Source organism: Perissodus microlepis, chromosome 15, assembly GCF_051167445.1.
Source record: "Perissodus microlepis isolate ML-2025 ecotype Zambia chromosome 15, ASM5116744v1, whole genome shotgun sequence".
NCBI classification, from domain to species: Eukaryota; Metazoa; Chordata; class Actinopteri; order Cichliformes; family Cichlidae; genus Perissodus; species Perissodus microlepis.
In genome coordinates this window covers 1740334-1762028 of record NC_140475.1, presented here as the reverse complement: position 1 = coordinate 1762028, position 21695 = coordinate 1740334, and positions in this window count along the sequence as shown.

Genomic DNA, 21695 nt, shown 5'->3' with positions numbered 1-21695 from the left:
TCTTTCAGTCAGTTTTACTAAAAGTTCTCTCTGAAAATTAAAAAGAAACACGTCAAGAAAATTCTGATTTGTTTCTAAATATAGAAAAAGTGTTAGAAGTGATTAAGTTGTGAAAACATTAAAAGTTTCTTGTGAGGAATTGTGGCACCAGGACATTAAATAGTTTTTCATAACGTTTGACATTCATTTGCAGAAGTCATGCTTTGATGATGCACTGAAGGCATATTTATCAAGATACTCCCCCTTCAGTAGTCCACATAACTCCTCTTAATTTTATAGATGATGTATTTCTTTCATAATGACAATCCAAATTCATTCTTCAGACAGGTGGGTAAGACATGACAATAACGTTTAATGAAGCTTCCTCAAAGAGCAAAAATCCCTGCATTGTGCAAGCAGGAAACAACAAATGCTCAATAGAAGAAAGTCTAATTAAAGAACAAAACCGGAAAAAGGAATCCAGAAGAAGAAAACAAGGCAGAGGAGTAAGTAGAGACTAGGGGTAATTTGGAAAACAAGATAGAGACCCACCTAATTGGGCTGGGAGAAGACAATTACAAAGGCAGAGGAAATAAAAGAGGCAAAGACAGGAAGGCAGCTGATTAGCAAAATAAAGCAAGAAACTCCAAAAAAAGACATGAAACGGAAAGTTAAACCCTTAGAAACTCAAGAGAACGAACGCCACCAAATAAAAACAGAAACCATACGAACATTTATCCTCTAAGCTGACCTTCATATGATTATCGTCACTGGCAGATGCGCATACCCACCGCTGATAACAATACGCGCTGTCGTCATAGTGTTTTTAAGTCAGCTTTGTAGGTTACAAGTCTAGCTGGTGAGAATGCGCCGCTGTATTCACTGTAAAAAAAAAAACAACACAGAAATCTCAAAAGCTGTAGTTCCTATAGTGACCACATGAGGCAGATTCTCTAAGCATGTTAAAATGTAACCAGCCAATGTTACCAGCATTAAAAACATAAAAGCATATTGTTGTTACTAATTTGCAGGTACGTGTGCCTGTGCCATAGGGAGTATAAAAAATGGACGTACCCTCGGGGTCTCAAAAGTGATACTAATGTAGAATCGCTTTAAACTCGTCTTCTTTTTAATGGCCAGCAGGGGGCGACTACTCTGGCTCTGAAAGGACTTGCTCTGCCCAGGCTGTAAAGAAGCCTCCTTTGTTCTGTGACTTCAGTAGGTTTAAAAAAACTACTTTATGGGCTCATTCACTAGTTTTAGTTTAAATTATTATTATTAGTTTCAGGTTATCAAGAGAATGGCTCATAACTAACAGATATAAATCAGTGTGTTAAGGCACAGCGGGTTTTTATGTAGGAGCAGTTTGGTTACATAGAGTCAGTTTCATGTGATGCTACATAATGTTACTGTGTTTGGATTATTGTGCTGGACTTGTTAACTTTAAAAAATCTACGAAAAAAATATAGCTAATTCACGAGTAATCTATTAGGAGCAAGACATGGGTGTATATAAATATGTGTCACACTTTTACATTTTTGGGTAGTGACAAGCATGGATTAAGTAAGCAGTTGCTAAAGCGCTCCATTCCACCTCTTGTTTGAGGTTTGAGAAGCCACATTTTTAACACTGAGTTTCTTACTCTATTGAGAGGCAACAATTGTGTAGTTGTCTACAAAAACCCATCTTTCTACCTCTGCTCTTAAAGGCCCGCAGGACCACAGAGTGCACAAGCAGAGTTCAAGAGCAGCACAAGATCTGTTCTCTTCCCCTTTCATAACAGCTTTGAGATTCCTCGGTATCGTCACCCAGCTCTCTGCAAAGCCCCCTATGCTTAGTTGACCTGGTAAATATTCCCATCTGCGAGCACGGTCCAGCAACTACTGGTCAAAACCTCCAGGTTTCCATCTTACAGCTGAAACATACTAAAAATATGCAGCAAAGGAAAACAACCCAAGAATGAAGAGTCGTACACAGAAGACCCTAAAAAAGCAGAAGACTCAATTTCATGTGTAATCTATCACAAAGGCTTCCCATGGAGCAGATAGCAGGGTCACTAATGATGACACCTCCTTCATCAGCAAGACTGAAGGAGGTCTGTTTTTGCCTTAAAAGCCATCATCATATGTGTTAATCAAAATGAGTGGTGTCGAGTTTCTTTTAAAGCCTTTTAATTGGAGCAGGAGCCTGTTATTCCCTAAATGTTTAAATGAATATTGTACTTTCGATTTTGCCTTACTTAAAATTAATGCGTTCAATTACATTCGCATATGGAGAATAAAGGAAGGCATTAGGGCAGAAGTGCAGAGAAGAATAAATGCTGCAAATTTTATTGTGAACTGTTTTCTTTAGTATCAGAGCTGAAGTGAAATGATCACAAATTCCCAATTCATAATTGAAATAATAATTCATAATTATAAACAGGGCTGTAGATATACAGCGTGTATCAAAAATAATGACAGGATTTCAAAGTGCTGTAATTCCACAGCCATTCACTGCTAACAATAAAAACGTGGACTGCTAGAAATAACGGATTCGTGAGTTTCACGGTAGCCACTGTTACGTGCTTGTACAGCACGTTCTCACTCCCAAAGCATAACATTTTATGCTAGGTGATAAATCGTCAACATATTACGCTTCCGGGCACCCGACACGTCCCTATATTACGAGAACGAAAAACATGAGGAAACATGAGAACCGTTTGGAATGAATCTACACATGTTCGTTTTACTTAAATCACTTTGGTCAAATGTCACAAATGTCATTAAAGTGCTGGTTAGGGTTAGAGATAAGGTTAGGGTTGGAATACATTGCTGGAACGTGTATTACTGTGGGAGCGTCATTCTGCTGGATTTCATCCATAACGCGGCGCGTAGCATAAGAACGCTGAAGGTCACATTTCACATTCCTCAGGAACGCCTCTGGATTTGACAAATTGTCAGATTGTTACGCCTCGGGAGAACGGGCTGGTTCGCAAGTACATGTCTGACTATTGTTTGGACATGTGTCGTACGTGTGGAGGGGGACAAACTGAACACTTGTAACCACAGTCAGTTTTATATGTAACACTTCATACTCAACCATGAATATTATGAAATAGTACCGTAAGCTTGTGTCCATTACTGTACTGTACACACACTTACCTATCAGTTGTCGCCCACCCCGACCCCAAATCTGACTTTATAGTCCATAAATGGACAGGTTTCTTTTTTTTTTTTTTGTGCCTGTCCCATTTGGTTCTTTAGCCGTCAGAATTGTTGTCTGAGGCCCCAGAGTGCGAGAGCCCAAGGAGGACCACCGGAGGGCTCTGCCGGCAGCCAGTTGTGCCAGAGTGAACTGAGTCGCAGGCCCGGAGGCCCCCCTACGCCCCGGAAGAGGCCTGACCGAGCAACAGGCACCAGGCCACGCCAAGTAGTCACCGGGAGTGAGCTGGTACATACCTGAGCGCCCAGCCCCGGACACCAAGAACCACCAACGCACCGACCCCTGAGGGCATCAGTTACCGGCAGGGAGTGTGGTGAGGGGAGACAGGCCTTTGGACAGGTTTCTTAAGTACTACAGAATTATTTTATGTGTTGGGTTTTTTTAACGCCAACAAAGTTATACAAGCAAGAAATTCAATCACCTGACACACAGATGGTTTTTTTTTTTGCTAAACCAGTGCAAACGCTTTTAAACAAAACTAACCTTGTTCATCACTTGTTTATGTCGTTTCCTGTTCACCACCTTTTTTGCAGTTTGCTTTCTTTCTTGTTTTTCGTTGCATCCATTGAATGTTTTCAGTGAACTGCGCACTCATTCATTTGCAATTAAACATGAACTGGTTTGTTCAAGATTTTCTTGGAAATTGTCATTCCCTCCTCCTCATTTGCCATCCTGAGTCACTTCAGCACTATGCTATGCTGCAGAACATGCAGCAGGTTACGCTTAGCTGTAGCACTTATGGGAAAATGCAATTATTCCATTTCATCCTCATGCAGAGTTTACAAGATGCTCCCACCTCTGAGCCTTCTTTTATAGCAGTAATTATAACAATAAAATGATGAGGCATTATGAAGTGTCTAGTATGCCTGCATCAATGAAAACTCTACTGGTGGGCATTATAAGCCACTTTCACGTTTTTGTTCATTTTGTTGAGAACATGATGGAGCAAAAACAGACTGAAAGTGTTAAGACAAAAGATCAAACCAAATATTTAAGGAAGCTTTACATGGCCTGTATTTGTATAGCGCTTTACGCTACATTCAATCACACACACATTCACACACTGGTGATGGCAGCTACATTGTAGCCACAGCCACCCTGGGGCGCACTGACAGAGGCGAGGCTGCCGGACACTGGCGCCACCGGGCCCTCTGACCACCACCAATAGGCAACGGGTGAAGTGTCTTGCCCAAGGACACAACGGCCGAGACTGTCGGTCTCGAACCAGCAACCTTCCGATTACAAGACGAACTGCCAACTGCCACGATTGCCCCTATATCGCTTTAGGAAGTCCACCCCAGCCTGCATTACTAACTTCTTTTTAAGTTTGCCTTGGAGCTAGCCAAGGTGCCAACGCATAAAGCATGGTTTTAGAAGTGTGCTACTGCTGGTCAGTCAGCAGAGTCTTTGCAAAGCCTTTAAGAGGAGGAACATTACACCAGGAATGAGCTACCTTAATCTCATCAAGCAGCATGTCACAGCAATCTCAACTCAGCAACAGCAACTTCTTCCTAGGGACATCCCCAGAACCATACATCCCTACATCCATGTTTTTTCTCTCCCTACACCGAACTTGAGGTCAGGGTGTGGCTGTGACAGGCCAGGTATAACCCGGATGGGTCACCAACACATGGAGACAGACAACCATGCAGTACCATCAGATAACTTAACAAGCACTGGACTCAGGGTGGAAGCTGGGGCACCCAGGGGAAAACATTAGAGCAAATTCTATGTAAACAGCAAAGAGGAAAATTGGACTGAAGCAAAGGGAATAAATCATTCTAAATTATAAAATGTCACTGATATATGTAAAAGATTGAGCTTTTCTTAAAGAAAGGTGAAAAGGGGCCATAATACTATCATTTGGGAGTAACTGCCCTAGCTAAAAAGTTTGCCATCAGTACAGGCATTTGTGTGTGTGAGGAGTCAGCAGGAAGTGTGTCAGTTCAGTGGAACCAAATAAGCCTGTGAGCAGTCAGCAAATTATACTGGAAACAACGGCGAACAACCTTGGGGCACATCCAGTTCCCTTAATAGCTGGTGTTCAGGGTACTTGAACAAACATTAGGATAAATATGGAGTCTCACATCATGAAAGTGTTTAGTCAGGTTACTAGTCAGGTGTAGAACTCCACAAAGCTTTGAGTTTAACTGTTTAACTTTAGCAACCCAGTAGAAGCAGTTGGTGTTAACAAAGCACAGTCCCACACTGCACCAGGTAGTCAGTGAGTATTATACAGCAGTGATATTAGGGCAGTCTTTCAAAGAGTTTGAAAAACATGCAGACGTAACCAAAGCCATCAAATATTAACTGGAGTAACAACAAAAGAAAGATGCTATCGCAGTTGTGTCTAGCTAAGAGGCATAACAACCTTTAAGATGTGAATTCTCTCAGAAGCAGCTGATCAGTTCTGCAGTGCACCAAGAATGCAGCCTTAACAATCTTTGGGTCCGGTACAATGGCTCCATGTGTTTGTCCTAGCCCCAACCTCGCACATTCTCCAAGTGCATTGATGTGTATGTCCTGCTGCCTGTCTAAGATGACAGAGATGGCACGGTGCCCGAAGACCCTTTGCTGCATTCCAATGGCCATTAATTGAGTACCTGCCCGTCATCTTGTCCCTGATTGATGACATAATTAGAGACGGGCCTGTTTGATGGAGATGCCTGGCAAACTCCTCTGTCTGTTGGCCTTTGTGAGGCTGTGAGGCCCAGGTCCCCAGAGCTTTGGTGTGTCGCTAACCTTGCCTCAGCACAAAGAGGAGTATGCCTTCATGTGCCTGTGTGTGTGTGTGTGTGTGTGTGTGTGTACATGTGTGGACAGTGTTCCCTGGTCCTGCTCTCCTTAACAATGAGCACAGCTTCAAGCTTGGGGAAGCTGATTAAATTAAAGTGCCTCACAGGCAATCATGCCAAGGTCAAAGAGATGCTGTGCAAACTGCTTTTGGCACCAACTTTCCTCGGTGTGCGGAGACGCTTATCAGCAGATGTGTGTGGTTTGGTTTCGGGAGTGGCTGAACGCTCGTGGATCGTGGAAAATTGAATTGTCACTGTTGATTTTGCTGCTTGCATATCAGGGAGAAAATGAACTTTCAACAATAGCACAATATGAGGTCCTGGTCTGCACTTTGGATGACGAGCGAGAGAATGGGCCCTGCCTGTATCAGTGAGATTCAGTCGAGTGTTTTTGGTTGTTGTTGGTTTTGTTTCTTTTTTTTGGTTTCTTACACGGTGCGTCTTTTGTCTTGTCTCCCTGCATTCAGCTCCAACCATTCATGGGAGATGAAAAGGTTTCCTGGAGCTTGAGTCTACCAGAGGTGTCTTCCTGTTTAAAGGGAGTTTTTCCTCCTCACTGTTGCCAACTGCTCTGTTGCCTTGTTGTTGGTCTTTCTCTGTACTATTGTACCTTACATTATAAAGCACCTCGAGATGACTGTTGTTGTTATTTGGTGCTAGTGGTGCAATGGATCAAAAATGTCACGGTTCGGATCGGATCACGGTTTTAAGTCACGGTTCGGATCAATTTTTGGATCAGCAAAAAAAAAAAAAAAGATAAAAATTGAACATTTACTTATTTACTTATTGAAGTATTTTTTGCCTGTTAAAAACATTCAACTCTAGACTCATTCCACGCAATTATTAAAAAAAAAATGATGATACAATATAGGGCAGTACAGTCTTTGTATCTACCACTCAATTCAATTCAATTCAATTAAACAACAACAGTCGCCTCAAGGCGCTTTATATTGTAAGGTAGACCCTACAATAATACATACCGCTCATTATATCGCACTCCGCTGTGATATAACGAGCGGTCACGGTCACGTAGCTTTCCGTTGACCCGGAGCTCCACCCATTTGTAGTAGTTAGGGCAACAGAAGATGCCTGGGACAGCTCAGCCATAACTTTAAACTTCTCCTGCTCATACATGCTTGGAACGATCTTGCCACTAAAGTGGACGCGCAACGAGATATCATAGCGTGGCTCAAGCACGTTCATCATAGTTTAAACCCCTTGTTTTGCACAACAGAATACGGCCTCCCGTCTGCAGCTAAACACCCCAACAGCTTCTGTAATAGCTTTAGCCCGGTCGGACTGGGCAGCAAAGGGCTGCTTAAATACCGCAAACTCCTCTGCTCCTTGGACTGCTAGTGCGGGCCATAACTATCGCTTGACTGACACAATACGCCACCATACACGTACTTTTTTTTCTTTTTTTTCGAATCTTCGGATCACGTGCGTACCGAACCGTGGAGTGGGATCGGTTCAGATTACGTATCAACTGTGATCCGCTGCACTACTATTTGGTGCTATATAAATAAAATTGTATTGAAAGCTGTAGTGTAGTTATAGTTTTGTTAAGCAGGAGGCGCTGTGGCAGTTGCCCAGCATTACTGCATATGCTAACAGTAGCATATAGTGAGTCATAACGTTAACAAATTGATTGGAAAGTTAAAGAGACAAAGAGCTGTTTTGTATGCCACCAAAAATCAAAACCATTCGAGGGATTTAAATTAAATATCACACGTATATACGTCGACCAGTACTATTTAGAGTACTGTGATTGTTTTCCATCCCATTACACCGTCAGGCAGGTAATGCTGCAAAATTATTGTCAGACCAACAAACCTGACAGTGGAATCATTTTTGAAGTTGAGTGCCAAACATTATTCTGCAGAATACTCAGAAAATAAATAACCTCTTAGGGTACAATAGCTTGTCACTGGGGTGCTACCCTCTAACGTGCTGCCATTGTATGCTTGAAAGGAGGTACATGTTTTTGCTTTGTACCTTACAGCTGAGGTGGTGACAAATCTTTTATAACAATAATGATTTTTTTAAACAAGACGTAAAAATCTGAAGCTTGCTTTTCATCTGGACAGATCAGAACAGCAATGTCGAATTAAAAAAGAAACACAATGTAACGCAGTGCACAGCAGTGCCGGCAGCATCGGCGGTTTGTCTCTTTCTTAACATAGCATTAAACATGCATTGTAGAATTCTCCATCAAGGCTTTGAAAGGCATCTGTGGCCACTACAGGGCGAAAGGTTCAGCAGCTCCCTTGTGCAGAAAGAGTGCTTACTGTAGAATTTCCTCTCAGTGAAGTGAGTGTTGGCAGGACCACAAAGTCTCACATTCAGAGACTTGTGGTGACTCTTGATCACTTCCCTGAGAGAATTTTCCCCCGACTCTACAACCTTGGCTAAAATGATGCTGCTGATTTGAGTGTGGCGGCGAACGGAGCCTTCAGAAAAAAGCAAAATCGATACAAAAGGTTTTCTGTCTGGTGGAAAGATAAAACAGGGGGGAAATGCTATCGCTGCAGCAAGCTCCCTTAATGCATTTGATTACTCGTCCACCTCGTTCATATTTGCTTGTTTACCAGGAATAACTGCCTTGTTTGAGGACCTCTCCTGTGGCTCGGCTTCTTATGGTGTTGACACAAGAAGTGGCGGCACAGTTATTGTTTGTCTGTCCTCTCTGTGGCCTCATAAATGCAAACCCTTTTCTGTGTTTCTTACTGTGATCGAGCTGGCTATTACAATTGCAACAATACTAAATAAGTCCAATAATTACTGCCTGTAATAACAAATTTGTGCCTTAATGTAACAGTAAAAAAAAAAAGTTTGAGTACAGTATTTTTTTTTTTTATATATTTAATTAGCTATTAAGTAGCTAGCTTTAGATTTGCATTTGTATACCACTTTGTTTTAGTCTTAATGACCACTCACAGGATCGTCTGCACCAACAGCGTATCAGTGCTAACCTCTTCATCATCACGCTGATGACATGTAAACATATACAGAAGAAAACATTAGTGATGTGTCGGTCGGGAACGAAATGGCTCTTAGAGCCGGATCTTTGACGTGAACGACGCGAGCCGTGTTTTTTTTTTTTTTTCCTTCTCTCACCCTCTCTCTCGCACTTTTTTTCCGCGTCACTCCGAGGGACTCGCAGTAGCACAGGAACAGAGCGGGAGGGAGAGAGAAAGAGAGCCAGGGACAACAACGTCACATTAGAAAGGTATAGTAATCATCCACAACTATTTTCAGTTGCAGATGATAAAGGATTCAGAAAGTTTATTCATGCAGGCCCATATGACAGAGAATGTGCATCTTCTTTTTGTTTTCATATTTTAATTCATATTTAATTGTGTTGTGGTTTGCAGTGTTTTGTGTTGTTTCATTTTAAATTTGTTTAAAAGGAAAAAGCTGAAAATTTAAATAGTTAAAAGTTGAAATGTGAATAGTTGATTTTTGTATTATATGATTTATTTATTACATTTTATGTGGAGTGAATAAATAAAAGTATGTTTACGGTGGCCCCTACAGACAAAACACATACAAACTTCAAATCACGTACGAACTCTGAAGCACGTACAAACTCCAAAACACGTAAAAAACACAACAGAAGTGCTCCAGGATGCTAGGGGGCAGTGTTGAGCTTTTGTTACCTAGTGGCTACACAAGCCAGCAAGTACCAACGACCGGATTTGGTGTGTGGTAGTAACAGGTAAATGAACATTTTTTTTTAAATTATTTGAATATATATGAGTGCTTGTGTATAAATACATAAACAATACACATACGCTTTCAATTGTGTAATTTAAGTGATCTAGGTAGCTCTGTTTTGGAAGTTCAGTTAATGCTAGCAATGTGTTTTGGAGTTTGTATGTGTACGTGCTTTGTCTCTTGGGGCCACAGCATATATTTATATATAAACATATATAAATAAAACCAGTTCTTTTTTTTACATTAGTAATTCCTTTTGTGCATAATTTTATATTATTGTTAATAATAAATTAATTAAAGCAACAAAACAAACTGAAGAGCCGGTTCGGAGCCGAAAGAGCCGGTTCTCTAAAACGAGCCGGAAATCCCATCACTAGAAAACATGTCTCAAAGTATTCACTGCTTTTCATTTTATTTAAATTAAGAATATCTAAATGTAAAATTGACATTCATATGAATTTCTTCCTTTTCAGGGAGGGGGGCACCACAGACTGTCTCACCTTCCTCACTCTAGTGACGATTCCACCTGTAGGTTCAGAAATGAACTCATTCTATAGCCCATATGTTCTTATACCTATACACCAATTTAGTGTACAGCATATTGCATTATTTATCTTGTGTGGTGAACACAGATGCTTCCATGCAGGGTACACAGTGTCACTGAGTGGTTTAATGAGTGCTAAAAGATCTGAAACATGCTGTATGCTATAGCCTTCAAAGTCACCCAATCTCCCAGAATCCAATTAAACTCCTACATGAGAATTCAGAGGAATACGCTCTTCAACATCAAAACACCACATGAGCGAACATCATTTGAGAGACTGTTGCTTCATTCGGTCCCTATTAAAATACTGTGTAACAAGAACACAGAACACAATTCTAAATGTCTAACCAAAACAAATTTATGAATGTATTTAAATATATTACATTGATTTAAGTTAATTAAAGTCTGTTTTTTTCTTTTCTGTACATTTCAGTAGTCATCACAAGTCACAAGTTTTCATGGTTAAAAGTCTATATGAGAAAGGCACGATTAAAAGAGGCCATGTTGAGATATGGTAGCAATAGAATTGTGTGATAATAGCACACTGACTGCTACATAAGCAAAAACACTATCCCCAAAGTCTGGTGGCAGTCATTATGCTGCAGGGGAAGCATCTCTGCAGCTTGTTCTGAACAACTTGTGAAAGAAAAGGTCAGCTAAAAAACAAATAATAATAAAGTGTGCAAATCGGTCTCTAAAAAGATAAAAAAAAATTAAGGTCAAGTAACAGCAAAACATTATCACACCGACTATGTGCCTGTCATGACACAGGCACACAAGAATGCAGATGGACTGCCTCACGCAGCTTCACAGAGCTAGAACAGTTTGGCAAAGAAAAATGTGGAAATTCTGCAGCGTCTTGGCTAAAACCTGAGACAGACTGATACACACAGAGGCAGGCCTACAACTGCTGCCAAAGACGCCGCGACTGAGTATTGATTTAAAGTGGGTGAATTATGCAATCAATTGTTTTGTGTTTTTTCCTTGGGCTTAATTTAGATCAATTTGTAGAGATTTCTTTTCACTTTGAGTTTTTTTCAATTCTTCAAAATAAAGCTTAATTAAACATACTCTGAGTCAATGTAGTAAACACTGCTCAGTGGCACACCACCGGTCCTATCTCTCCTGCCATGCAAGACATTGTAACAATTTCTTGGATGAGCACATGCGCACACACATACACAAAGATGTACTAAACAACCACAAAGATGCACTAAACAAAAACAAAGAGACACTAAACAACCACAAAGATGTACTAAACAACCACAAAGAAACACTAAACAACCACAAAGATGCACTAAACAAAAACAAAGAGACACTAAACAACCACAAAGAAACACTAAACAACCACAAAGATGCACTAAACAAAAACAAAGAGACACTAAACAAAAACAAAGATGGTAAATGGCCTGTATTTGTATAGCGCTTTTTAATAGTCCCTAAGGACCCCAAAGCGCTTTACACATCCAGTCATCCACCCATTCACACACATTCACACATTGGTGATGGTAAGCTACATTGTAGCCACAGCCACCCTGGGGCGCACTGACAGAGGCGACAGAACAACCACAAAGATGCACTAAACAACCACAAAGAGACACTAAACAACCACAAACAAATCAAAACAACCACAAAGAGACACTAAACAACAAAGATACTAAACTACAAAGGAACTACAAAGGGATCAAAACTCCAGACTTTGTAAATAGACACAAAGATCCAGTAAACAGCAACAAGGATACTCTAAACAACCCCAAAAGACACACTAAATAGCTACAAAGAGCTCAAAACAGCCACAGAGACAAACTAAACACCAGAAAATGCATTAAACAACTAAAAGATACAATAAATACCAGAAGAGATCAAAACAACCACAAAGACTTGCTAAACAAACACAGAAAATGCACTAAATAGCAATAAGAAAACTCTAAATGACCACAAAGAGGCACTAAATAACTACAAAGAAAACTAAATGACCACAAAGATGCTCTAAATAACATCAAAAGGAGATCTAAGCAACCACAACGGCTCCCTGAACAAATACCAACAAATACCACTATGTGTCCCTACAGATGATGAAGGCCTGTCATAGAAAATGTGACCAGAAATAATGAAACTTCATTATTATTATTATTACTAGTAGGCTTATGTCTCAGGCGGCACGGCGGCGGCGCTCTGGACCAAAATGGTGCACAACGCTCAGTGTTTTGCACATTTCTATTGCACTGTTGTGTCTGTATCGTTCTGTTCTGTCTGCTGTTGCACTGTCTTTGTTTGTTTTGCACTTTTTGCACACTTGCACTTCAGTAGTCCTGTGTTGATTGTCTGTTATATTTCATATGTAGCACCATGGTCTCATTTTACTGTGTACTGTGCCACTGCACATGGTTTGAATGACAACAAAGCCACTTGACTTCACTGGTATTACGTTTTAACATTATTAGACGTCAATGCTTCCTTGTTTTACCTGATCAAATGGAGTATTTGCTCTATTTGCCTTTTTAGGATTTCACCTCAGACGCTGTCGTTTCAGTTTCTTCACTCATAAAATGTTCCGGCTTTTGATTGATACTTGCTGTCCACAATCCATTTAGAATGATTGTGATTCACTAACAGCTACACAAAGATGTTTGTGTAGCTACACTACACTACAACTACACTAAGCTGTTTTATGTCCTTATTTTGTGCACAAGGTATGAGCATATCTATACATATACACTGATGTGACAAAGATCCAAACCTACAATGTCCTGTGTGTAGATGTGATTTTTTTGATGATCTAAAACATTTAAGTGTGAAAAACATACCAAACAAATAGGAAATGAGGAGGGGGCAAACACAGTATTAGTGAATGAGCCCCACTGTTTTCATCTTCTTAAGAAAAATGTCAAAAACTGCTCCAAATTTAGATATCTGTCTGGATCCAGGCACTCAATTCATGCATTGTGCTAATGGAAGTTTTGTGCTTGGAGGGGGTATGCAGCCTCACGTTGATCCTAAGACGGGCGAGGACCCTTTGGAAGCCTGTGGCCTGGAGCACCTAATTGGATAATCTGTTCGTGACTGTGAGATATTTGTATTAATAGCACATCATTTAATCTAATAACTGTCATACCAGAGCTGAGGACCAAAACAGGTTTATGGTTTTCTGTATTGCCTAAACTGTGACAGTAGAATAACTGAAGTTGTATATTTCATTTTATATGCAATGCATTTATTAATAATACAGCGTTTAGCTATAACCGCAGCTTATCTGGATCTCGTATGCAGTTTATAAATCGACAGCTCTTCGTTAAAACGGTGCCTCAGGCTGAAACCTCAATTCAAAAGTTTCTAAATCTACTCTGATTGTACACATGAGCTGAAAAAACACACAAGAAAACTCTGAAAGGGTATCGATATTTCTAAAAGGTAATCCATATTAGAGTGCAGTATTTTCCCTCCACATCAGTATTAACACCTCCGCACTTTAATCACAAGCCACTCAGCACTTTGCAGAGCAATTGAAGAGGTAAGGCGCTGGAGTGTTGTTTGCTTACATGTTTACAGGCAAACACCATCATCATCACCACCAAGTGTTTGACTAAGCAGATGAGTGACGAACAGTGAGCCCGTCATAAAAGGACGGCGCTGATTGAGCGGTATCCAATCAGCAGCTGCTTTTATTCCTCTGTGGTTTTCAGGGGTTGTCTGTGGCTAATGACTCACCATTGGAGTGCCTCCACGTCCCATGGAGAGATTCAGATCTGCAGGCCAAGCTTGAGCGCTATCAGATGCTTGTGTGTGAACACCAGTGGCGTCTGTAGCATATGCTTAATTGGCAGTTTGAGCCTCTGCTCTGCTGTGTGTTCCAAGTCATTAACATGTAATGTGCACTCCGGACCCGGGGCTCGTAAGAACCATTCCTAGTCGCCATAACATTTAAACAGCTTTGAGGCGCACTTCCCCCAGCTGTGAGACAAAGAGCTTCTGCTTTTTGTTGTGCGCAGTCTCCTCTCCAGTATCGCCGTGTGAACTGTCACCACCTCTCCCCCAGCGAAAGCCTCCTTTCACTGCGTTTTCTCGTGGGATCGCGCTCCCGTTCGGGCCACGGCTGCTTTTTGTCTCTGCTATTTACAGCAAAAAGGGAGAGGAAAGAGAGAGGACGCGGAACAGCGAGAGTTGTTAACAGCTTGTTAAACATGTCTGTTTAATTCAACACCACTCTCACCCCTCGGCCGGCCTCAAATGCAGCGTTTGTCTTCTCTAATGCTAATGCACTCAGCTTTTATAGTCCAGATATAGAGAAAATCAATTCATAATATCTCGCTGTTCCGTGCTTTGAGTGGATGTGTGAGACCCTAATCAGCTCCCAATTTAGACTGAAATGTTTGTTTGGGGCTGGAAAAATTTGAGAGGAAGTAGGCAGGTTCAGGGAAAAGACAAAAAATAAATAAAAAGGTGTTTAAGAGAATAAAACAGGCACTTTAATTCCCAACAGGTTTAGATATTTTGTGTGTGCAGGTAGTTAAAGAGTGGTGGAAACCTCAGCAGTACATTTACTGTATTCCTCAAAGTAAAGCCAATGCTACAGGAATCATCAATAAAAACATGCACTGTAGCTAACACGCACACACCGACACACATACTTTGTTAAAAATCATGTGAAGAGCTTAGAGCTCATTAGGTACTGCAAGCTCCGGGGAAAAAGAAAACAACTACTGCATGACAGGAAATGAACAAAAATAATATTCTTCAATTATGTGGAAACCAAAATTTTCCACATGATTTAGAATCAACATGATCACGAAGAGATAAATATTTGGAAACAAGTGTCTGGATTTTTCCCTTTTTCCCCTCTGCTTTGGGAAGAAAATAGAATCTCTAGTATTCAAAAGAGTATGAGGTCAAATTAGGGATACAGAGTATTTGTGGCAACAGTGTTACATGCCAGGATTGCTGGATTACCCTAAGACCCTCCCCCAAAAAACTGCCTAAAGTTGGAGATGTGTCTTATAGAGATTTACATGATAATGTTGAATATTGGAGAGACTCATACATTTGTATTGTTCATGCTATGAATGTTAAGAGACATAAAAGTATAGAAGGTGTCTAAGCCTGCATTCTTTTAAATGGTCAGCAGGGGGCATTAAAAAAAGACTTCTGATTGTATAGAAGTATATGGACAAATGGAACTCCGCCCCCTGTTCTGTGACTTCCTTTACAGCTTTATGGGCTCAACAGCTAGTTTCCAGGTAATCCTGAGTGTCATTTTTTAAATTAGCGTCATTTTAGAATCAGAAAGGAGGGCTATCCAGTGTACACTTTGATTTTAGATCAGATCAGCGCCCAATGGGAATGGAGAACACGCTTCAAACTGGGGCGTCAGTAACCAGTGCGTGAGATCATGGTGGCGCCGTCCATAGTTTTTACTGTCTACATTAAGAAAGCTAGCTGTAGTGCGTTTTCCTGTACGTAACCTACAGCTGTATTTCAACAAGATGAATGTATTTATAAGCGTGTGCGCTCTTGGCTACCTAGCGCCCACTTGCAATGTGTTAGGATAAATATCCTGGGTGTGATGTAATGTTTACTGTAAGCTCAGTGACTGCATTGTCCAAGCTGACAGGAAAGGCTAAGAAGTGTAACCGTGACCCTTTGTTCATATCCACAATTTGATTCACAAACAGCAAGGGTGTCATGAAGGAGTCATCATTAACTGCTACTGCTGCCAATAGGATTAGAGCATCGAGAGTGGACGTCGCCCGCCGGTTTGTGGAGTCCAATTTCGAGACTGGACGTGATGCGGACGGGTCTTACAAACTGTTAGCCAATAATGTTCGTCTTCATACCACAGATAATCCTCCAATCTGAAACACAGCATGATCAAGATTTACAAAAGAGATTTACTTTATTTATTCAGTAGAACCCAAAATGAGAGACTGAGGCCATAACCTCCACAAGACAGTGCATACAGAGGTAAAGACCTATAGACTCCTACACAACATATTCCACATGTTCTCCTTAATGATTCATCATTTTTTTTATATACTGAAAACAAACACTGCCAGTCAGAACCAAAAGCTGCCATCCCACAGAGAGCGTCAGCGCACTCTCGCAGCTAAACATAAATAGAATTTCTCAAAGGTAAATCAAGTGAACTGTATTTATTTAAGAATCCCTTCTTTGGATGCAGTTTTGGATCAATTCAGTAAAGTTGATTACCAAGGACGTGCACAGCAACTCGTGATTTCTAACAGACTGTAAATGAGCGCACATCAAAAGCAACTTTCCTGCGTTACATCGACTGCAGATGTTTGCCTGGCGACAACCACTCAGCACTCTTTCCATCACAAATGGGGGAATGTTTTGCTCATCAAAGCCTTGTTTCTGGGCCAGCAGTACTGCAGCACCACGGGTTTTACTTTCTCCAAGGAGGGTATTTATGACTTCGGCCTGAAGAATGCAGCTGTGAACAAGGAGTTCATGACTCGGGGAGATTATGTGACTCGCAACGATCCCCGCTGCGGTCTCGCATCGCAGTTGAGCACTTTCTCATGTCGCTGTGGTGAAACTTGGAGGCAGCTTTGTATGCAAACCTACATTTGCTTATTCGATAGTGTACGTAGAAAAGTAGAAAGCTGACAAGATGAAATGAAACACAACCAGCACAGGTTGCTATTCATTCACCAAGCTTTATTGCCAGTTAAATCAGTTTGGTTACTGACTTATGTTTTATATATCACTATTGGACCATTTCAAAGCAGTGGTGAGGTTTGACCCACGTCACACTCGGGTGGGGAGGATGGATAATTATCATCATATTTTAAATCTTGTTCTGAGGAACCTATTATAGCTCCAGAAAGGGGCAAATTGGCTAATATTATTTCTTTGTCTTTCGATTGGTCAGATAAACACAGCTGAACTCTAAAACTGAACTGAGGTGAAACTCAAACAACAGCTAGTTAATGAAAAGTTTAGTCTCAGGATTTCCTTCCATTGGTGATATTCACCCTCATAGACGCTTCAACCCTACAGAGGTTAGATTTTCTGCTTCTTTAGGTAAGATGTTTCTAAATGTAAGCAAAAGAATAATTATAACACATTTTCTTTTGTTTTCTCTAAAGCAAAACTTCACCCAGTCGTCCTGCGTTTTGAGTCTCAGCAGAGCTTCAGTGATGTCGGTGAACCTCTCTGGGCTGAGACCTTGCACATGCTGAACTTAGATCTAACATGAAAACAAAGAGAGAGAGACCATTTCCTCCTGGTCACCTCCAGAAAGCTGGGAGAACTTTGCTTTCACTATTCATCACCGTCTCCATTCATTATGGGCACTACCAGACGGCGAGCAGCGCTCAAGGTCACAGCTGCTCCGTCCCACCTGGAACGGCGACTCCTCTGACCCACTGGCCCGGCATATGGAAGTGCTATCTTGCTCCGTGTGCTCCAGGAGAGAAAGTTAAACTTTAATCTGGCTGGCTACTGGGGAATTTGCTCAAAGTTTCCTTGGCAGGTGGCGTTTTAATTATTTAAAATGTTCACATTTAGTCTTGCCACAAATGACTTCTGAAGAACAACAACTCAAAGCCAGAACGACCAATTTATTCCATTTCGCCCTTCCTCCTTGTTGTGATTGCTGCGCATGCATAAACATCTTCTCTATTAAAAAAACTCATCCAGCTCAACATCATTAATATTGTTTTTTTGTTTTTTTTTAATTTCAAGCGTGCCAGACGCACAATTCCTTTCAATCAAGCAAACCAGACAGAGACGAAGTGCTGTTCAGGTCCAAGCCAATTATTCCTCTATACTTGTGTTAGAAGACATCACCTTTCTTATGATAACAGGCTCCCCGAGGAACCCAACACCGCAATGTAAGCTAGACAGAGAAATCACCAATTAGCATACAAATGCGCACAAGTTCCACTCTGCACAGCTTCATGGAAAAAAGACAGTGAGGACATGTACATATATTGTGAGCTTGAAAAACAAGCTAAATTACCAGGTCAACGTGAGAGTTTTTACCTGGCAGTACGACACAGAGCTGTGCTGTTACAGGCGTCCAATCAAAAGCAGTTTAGGCAGCGTTTCAAATACTGTGGATGCTGCAGTTTGTAATAATCTCTGTAAACTCATTGAGCTAGCATGGCAGGTTACTTATCTTTCTATGAAACATTAAAACCAACATGCTACACTTCATAGATCTCAATAAATATACATGTTTTTCTTTCATGTGAGGCGCACATCCTGAGGGGGGTGCAAGTGAGTTGGCTATAGAAAGTTGAGACTGTGAGTTAAAAGTGCACTCAAACCTCTCAGCACACAATATGCATCATTAATACTTCCACTTTAAAAGACGGGGTTGGATAAAGTGAGCCTACGTTTGTAAAATGTGCAACATTATACTTCCTATTGATGCACAAAGTGTCCAGATTATGGCAACAGTAGTTTTAACACGTGGCCAAAATAAGACAAATAATATTAGTAGATGGCAAAACCTATTAAAATGATTACTAACCATCTTGATTCATACCTTAGAGACAGTTCACTGCAATCTGCTACCATTGGCCGGTCAGCTCTATTATTGCCTCCAGGAAACTGCCGCAACACAAGCTGACCATTATAAGCTTCACAATTGCACCATTTGTTGCAACTGTTGTCTGGTTGTGGGTTGCATCACACTGTAAACAGCGGGGGCTGCTTTTTAGTGTGTCTGCACCTGTAAACACCACCCAGTTCAGGCAGCCAGACAGCAGTTTTCAGTGTAACCCCTTATCTTGTCACCAATTACAGTGGTCAGTGTAGCCGGTGGGCAACTTTTCATAAGTTGTAAAAGGGAAGAAAACAGTTCATATTATGGAGAGTGCTGCAGTTTTTAAAGGCAAGTCTCCTCGCAGACACTAAACAGCTTGTCAGGCCTGATTTAATGCACTCATTTCAGTGCTGAAAATATCTTTCTTATTTTAATGGTGCCGAGCACATTTTCTGTGCTGAGATACAGAGAAAGAAAAAAAAGGCTGTTCGCAGCTCACATGGCAATCTGGCGCCGAAAAATCTAAATTCAGAAGGACAAATTGAATTTACATTTCAAAACGGTCCACTGATCGACAACCGCTGAAAAGACCACCCCACGTTCAACCCTTAAACACTGCCAGAGGAATTCCTGCAGTGTCAGTGCTGCGTTTGCTTTAAACTCAGAACATCACATTTTAATGGCTGGCATCAAAAAGGGCGAGCACCTTCAGCAAACAGTGTCGCTTCGTAAAAGGGAAAAGTCGCCGGGCCTTTTTTCCTCCTTCACCTTCACGCAGGAATAATCACACACAGTGCTGCCTGTTCAGACCAATTTTCCATTCATTTACTTTCCATATCATTTCATCACACAGCAAGGTGATCCTAAATTGATTTGGGTGGTTTTTACTTAATGTTCATTGTGTCCACTCTTGGCAACCAATAGGCGGAGTCCAGTGACCCATTGTGACACACAATTAGCCCGACATATTGTGAAAGAGGCAAAGGCTTCACCTGCATTCAGGCTTTAATTAAACACTACTGAGGGCAATGAAAGACGGGATAACGCTGGAGCGCAGCTTTAAACCAATCAGTTCAATGTTAATTCTGCCAGATGTCGACGTTTGTAATACCTGGAATAAGATTGCTTTAATGACTTTTCCACCATATTGAGGCTGATTAGAAGATGCTTAAATGTGGATCACAAAGTAAGGCTGTTATGGAGCTTTTACAAGGCACAAAATTGAATATTCCTTTAGGGGAGCGAAAAAAATAGAGCTACTCGGCGCTAACACCTGTTCACGGAACGATTCAAAGGCAGAAATTCACATTTGATTAGTTGCTGCCATATGGAATATGACAAACCACTTTCTTTGAAATGATTTACAGCATTCACAAAAAACATGTTCTAGAAAACTGAGCGTACCAACTCTGTTCCTAGTGAGTACTTATCTCTGGGTTTTCAGATAAGTACTCACTGGGTAGGTGACTACTCAGCAGAGCTTACCAAATCAATAGATAAGATGGGTTGTAGCACAAATAAGAGTTTTTAACAAGAGATTAATTTTCACCAGACTGTACGCAGAACAGTCTGTCCTTTACTTACAATACATAAGAGCATAAAAGAAATATATAACAGCGAAATGCTACTTAAGCAGCACTAATATTAAAAAATTTAAGTGTTATAACCCTATAAACTAATTATTATAACTAATGGTTAAGCAGCACTTTATCATAATAATACATGTTATAGGTTTATGCATATAAACGTCCCTCTATAATGCAGAGCAATACTGAAATTAGCTGACAGCTAAGGGAAATAAGAGATCATATAATTAAGTTAGCAACTTTAACACATTCAGGATATTGTTGTTCTCATTTGCATAGCCTAATGTGATAATCGTGTGGTTAAAAATCAGATCAATTTCTACACTTAATTATGTGTGTTGCTAATTTTAGCAGCGTCTATTTTATACTTCAATGTAAAATATAAAGCAGCAAGAAAACAATAAAGTCAATACTTCAAATATACCTGCTCGATTAAATGTAGGTTTTAAGCTCCAACACTGACAAAGGATGAAGCACCGAGTAACGTGTAACTAACACAACGAACTAGCTAAAGTATCGTAAGCTAATTTGACCAGGTTCAAATTTAAGGTCATGTGGTTGATGCGTCTGGAACCTGACATTTAATAAAATGCTATTTAATGTCATAACCAGACCACTGTAACAACTGTAAACTGTTTTAAGTTATATAACAATAAAATTAGCCAAAATGAATTAGCTTAGCAAAATTTGAAAGTTCTCGGTTCCATTTTTATTTACTCTGAAAAGCTGTTTCTTAACTTTGAATACTTTACATGGTTTGGACGTTTCTGTTAACATATCATTTTCCCTCCTGAAATTGTACTTTTAAACATTTGCTACAGTTTGCTACATTTCTTGATGGCAGTTCTGATTTTCTTGCAAACATTTGTACACATCACTAAAGATTTTAATGATAAATCCAAGCTGCGTGAATAATTTCTTTATGACTAGCTTCACCTCAGTGAAGAAGCCAGTCCTGGTAAATGCACAGGGGGAAGATTATACACTAAATCTTTCAAAGCAAGAGTTGCACAACACAGAAAGAGGGAGGAACAGACAGCGGATGATCCGAGTGCCAAAGCCTCGATTCTTTTAACCACTTGGCCTCCACGTAAAGCCGACAATTCCGCAATAACAAATCACATTTTGACATTTGGGGATTTTGAGAAATATACCCATTTCCAGCTCAAAATACCAGAGTGGCACACCCTTTTGTTTCAGCTGTGGTTAATTGTCATAGTGAATTAAGACTCAGCTAACGTGGGCTTCTTAGCAGGCTGGAGGTTACAGAGGCCACACTGGGATGCGGTCACGTGGAGGGAAAAAAGTTGGACTTCGAGATCGAGCCCATCCTGGGGTTTAGTTGTGCCATACAAGCA